This window comes from Pollachius pollachius, assembly GCF_949987615.1.
Source record: "Pollachius pollachius genome assembly, chromosome: 1".
NCBI lineage: Eukaryota > Metazoa > Chordata > Actinopteri > Gadiformes > Gadidae > Pollachius > Pollachius pollachius.
In genome coordinates this window covers 14,306,584-14,311,587 of record NC_136934.1, presented here as the reverse complement: position 1 = coordinate 14,311,587, position 5,004 = coordinate 14,306,584, and the positions used below count along the sequence as shown (strand labels likewise).

The 5,004-nt window shown below is 43.8% G+C and overlaps 1 protein-coding gene across 2 annotated transcripts in view; it reads left to right on the top strand.

Moving 5' to 3' along the window:
- The first annotated feature begins 798 nt into the window (after positions 1-798).
- sema6a (sema domain, transmembrane domain (TM), and cytoplasmic domain, (semaphorin) 6A) overlaps positions 799-5,004 on the top strand; it is an 88,170-nt gene continuing 83,964 nt past the window's right edge. For both annotated transcript variants that reach the window (XM_079732380.1, XM_079732379.1), the window contains exon 1: positions 799-1,210. The gene's annotated coding sequence lies outside the window, so the exon portion shown is untranslated. The remainder of the gene's footprint in view (positions 1,211-5,004) is intronic.

Here is a 5,004-nt window from a genome sequence, read left to right as displayed (position 1 = left end):
CACGCACACATACACACAGTCACCCATGCACGCGCACATGCACCTACGTGCGCACGCACACAACAGCGTGTACACACACAAGCACACGCAGCAATTTAACTCGGGTACTGGTTTGAAACACACAAAATATCTTCAGACCGTATAAACTAATCAGGAAGCAACCCGAGAAAAACAACTTTTTTTCTTGTATCATCCTGATATCCTGTAATCTGGTCGCCTCCCCCAGAGAGGCCGGTATAGGGAGCGCGGGGAAGGATGGGCAAGTCCTGAGAAAAGGGAGAACAGAGAACCTGGTCACCCACATTCCGTTTCGGCCAACTGCGCACAAAAACGAGCAGAGAAAAAGGCGTCTAAAGTAGAAGAGCCATGTGGGTGCGCATTACGGACCAACCGTATCCCGTATCGGCATTGTTTCTGCTAAATGTGAGCTGACAGTTTGTATATAGCGGTGGGGCTCTTGGAAGTCTGGTTGGCTGACAACAATTAATCACGTGGATTGTATTAGCCTCATGTTGCCCCTCGCGTTTTTCTGTAAAGAAATCAATTTCTTTTGTTTAAGGTATTAGATCTCTAAGGCTACAACACATTAAACGCATTCATTTCATTTCTGCACCGATTTGAATTCCGCAAAGCGAAGCCGCTGAGTAAAAATAGAATCACAGTCGTCCAAGCCGGGCTCCCTTTGAAACAATAGATCCCCGTTCCACCAAGCACGCTCCGTTGGAAGCCTTAGCTCCTCCCTTTTTTGTGCGTGCGCGTGAGTGTGCGTGAGTGTGTGTAGCGGGTGGATGACAGCTGGGATCGCAGCGCTGCTCCGCTTCAGTCCAGTCTCTAGTAAAGAAGCTTCGTCTCCAAACAGGATGACCGTCGGCTTTCCATGGAAGTGACTGCGCTCCGTATAGCTACGAAACCAGAGGTCCGGGAAAAGCTGCGTTCAGTTTTTTTTTTTTAACCCTAAGGGGAGTTTAAATGACACCACGGCGGGTAAATCTACCTTAGTCTGGATTTTTCAGATGGATATTTGGATTTGAAGAGGTGTGATTTGAGCGCGGCATGAAACAGAGGAGCGCGAGAGGAAGCCTTGAGAGAAAAGTATAGCGCTCGTCTTGTTATTTCGAGAAGGTGGCAGTGCGTCTGAACTCCTCATGGATTACTGACAGACCCACAGCTACAACGACTCTACACGCGTACGACCATCCATGAACCGCAGGTAATGTTTCTTTGTTTACTTCTAACTTTGTGAACGCGTATAGCCTCGTAGAGCATGCGTTCTCTAGCCCCTAGGCTTATTTTCTATAATCTGGTGGACGGCAAGTGCACACACACACACAGGGCTCCGATGTTTACTTCGCTGTTAAGTTAGTGTTATGGCATACTTAAAGAATGAAGGGTCTTTGTATTTATCGAGTTGAAAATTAAGGTTTATAATTCATTTCGCTCCTCAGAGCAGTTATAGCGAAGCGGCGTGTTTTGGCACATTGCACGCTGATGGGATAGGCTACTATTTCATCCTTAATCCTTTTTTATGTTATTTGTCCGTCGAAATGTCAGCCACTGCGTTGGTTTTGGATCTCATTAAGATTTGATGTGATGAAAACAACAATAGGACAGGTTTTTAAGTGAATTGGCAGAATTCATCTGAAAGTACAGATGCTTTGGGGACACAAGGGGCCGCTATGTGAAACCCCGGGGCCCATTATAGCGTTCACAATGTTTTTATCTTTTCAGGAACTATGTTTTATGATTTCTTACGTTAATGTTTGATTCTAAAGCCTATAGCCTACTTATTACTATATGTTAGGAAATACATGACATCAGATGTTCGATTCTCTCTATATAATTAATCATGTAGAATTATAATTATACGTTATGAATAATAATTATAAAAGCATACATCAAGGGGGGGGGGATTCACCGTTTAATTCTATTGGCTATGTGACTAGTCGCTCCCTATGTCTCCTAGAGTTATGCTCGAATAATGGCTTTATTTACGTCAGACTTGCCATTATTTAGCCTATTCACTTAAAATATGCGGGATTTTTTTATACATCGATCCTTTTACATAGACGGAAAATATCGCTCAACATGATATTATGTTACCCACCCTCTCTCTCTCTCGCTCTCTCTCTCTCTCTCTCTCTCTCTCTCTCTCTCTCTCTCTCTCTCTCTCTCTCTCTCTCTCTCTCTCCCTCTCTCTCAGTCTTTCTGTCAGTCTTACAAGACCGGTGATATTCAGTTTCTGGATCTGTAGGCTTTCATTTTCAAGAGCGTGTTGAGTGTCATTTCAGGAGTTCCACGTTCAAATTGTAATCATGATCAAGGTAAACGTTTAATTAATGGTTCCTCATTCTAACCCACGTATTATGTGGTATTGACAATGACAACCAAATCAAACAAGTAATACCAATTACCAAATTGTATTTATAAACTTAGAGAGGAGACAGGAGCCACATAAATAATCGCTTGTAACTGGCAACACCTCTTTTTATTCATTTCATTCTCTGTCTTTTACCCTCTTGCCCACCCCTCCACTTTCTAAACCACCTCTCCTCTCCGCTACCTCCTCTCCTCCCTTCCCCTCCCTTCACCTCTCCTCCCCTCTCTCCTCCCCTCCCGTCTCCTCCTCTCCTCTCCTCATCCCTCATCCTCCTTTCCTCTGCTCTCCTCCCTTCCCCTCCCTTCACCTCTCCTCCCCTCTCCTCGCCTCTCCTTTCCTCTCCTTTCCTTTCCTCTCCTCTGCTCCTCTCCTCTCCTTTCTTCTCTTCTCTCCGTCTCATTTCTTCCTCTTCTTTTCTCTTCTTTCCTCTCATCTCTGCTCCTCTCCTCTTCTCTCCTTTCCTCTCTTCTCCTCTCCTCTCCTCTCCTTGCCACTCATCTCCTCTCCTGGCTGCTCCTCTCCTCTCCCTCTCCTGTCCTCTCTTCTCCTCTCCTCTCCTCCCCTCTCCCTCTCCTCTACTCACCCTCTCATCTGCCAGCATGCACAATCTACCCGAAGGCGTTGTGGATAGAGGAATGATTCTCTAACTCTAAATTTAGGTTATAGATTATGAGTAGAGCAGCTCCTGATATAAATCAGTGCATCTTGGAGAATTAGAATGCTCACAGCCAAATAAGCCCCGTGACAGTTGATACCCAACAGTCGCTGATTGTATTTTATACATGATTCTAAATTTTCTCCCTCCCCTCCCAAAAAACACAAAGAGGAAAGGGCGTCAATGTTTTGTTGGAATATCATTGGAAATATATTAGCCCATTGTTTCCCATGCCCGATGCCTGCCAGTAGCCTTTAGGGGTAGATTTCCACAGGGGACTTTCCAGCGTGTGTAGCATGGAACGAGGGGTAGAAACGTCATGTCTTGTATGTACAGCGTCCTTCTGCTGCATATGTTTTAAAGCCCAGTATTCCACAATATATAGGCTACAGCACACAACAACTGCTGTTCCTGCCATGGCCATGGCATGGTGGTGCTTACATGTGAATTACTGCCCGGTTACCTTGTGGGAAGACAAGCAGCACCCTGACAGATTTGCTCCTGGAGCAGCAGAATGGACAGCCAGGCGGAGCTGAGAGAGAGAGAGAGGGGGCTTTCATTTAGAGCAATGTTGCCTTGTCCAGGGTCTACTCAACAAGGACAATCGTAACAGCATTGTATGGGACTGATGTGGATTTGCCACACTCTGCGTGCATGTGTGCGTGTGATATTGATGTAAGAAAGTTAGGGAGGGAGAATTCAGAAAGGGCAAGAGAGAGGGAGATCAAAAGAGAGACAGCGGTTGACAGATTGTTTACCTTTGTGAGTCAAGGACAGATCTGGGTGTCATCTGAATAGGACTGAATAATTAATACATGTCTCTGCTGCTCTATGATCAAATGAATTGGCCAGCCGTTACGCAACGCCTGTATGGGCAATGACTGTTAACCATTGGTCCCTATTCGGTTTGTGTCAATAGCCAATAGCCAGACCAATAATGTGTGTATTAATGCATATTTGATGAGAATGCTATGTTTTATTGATGAGCCTTTTTGGTGTATGGACCAAACAATTTGTGGCTGTGAAAGCATCACATCCTTCTCGCTTAAGTTGTACCTGACTGGATTTTTCTTAATAAAGAAACAATTTCTCTACGTTGTCTAAATCTTTTATCTTGATGATGAATGGAAGGGGTTCGGGTGGTACAGGAAAACTAACATGCTGTAATCGGTGTAATGTTTGGACATTATTTCTTTATGGAAATATAGGTACAGCATAATTATAGAAGCTGGTATTTTTAGGACATAGAGTCATAAAGGGAAAAATAATCTTTTGAAGTAGGAATGCATTAGCGCTGGTATTGGATATCGGTGGGGTAGGGAATTGTTGTGTTAGCAAATTCACATAAAACTGATAGCGTCATCATCCCACCAGCAACATACTATGCATAAAAGCTGGTCTGAAATAGATATTTTTGTTTTTTCCTCCACTGTGTGAATCCTTTGTGATTAAGGAGGCACAACCCTCATGGTGAGGAACACAATAAACTTTAAACAGCATAAAATAGGAAGATATTAGCGTACTTCTATTACAAATTAGGTTTCTCTGTGGAATCCACACAAAATTTCTCTACAATTTCAATCACACATCATCTACATGACCTTTAGCACCTTCATCTTTTATTCTTCTAAATGTTAGTTTAGAGAGTTAATGACGCTTTGTTTGAAAAAAAAAAACACAAATACTTCAAAACAAAACGCAAGGAGCGATGTTGTTACCAGCTGATGGTTAAGTAACTAACAGTGATAAATGCTAATATTCTCCCCCAGGCTAGCTCAGAGCGTTCCCAGGGACCTCGTGTATCTCAATGTGTTGGTCCAATGTGCTGTGTTCACACCATGCCTCAGTAGAAGTGTAATCACTCGTTCCCATGTGTTTCAGTTTGAAATGAAGAAACGCACACACACACACACACACACACACACACACACACACACACACACACACACACACACACACACACACACACACA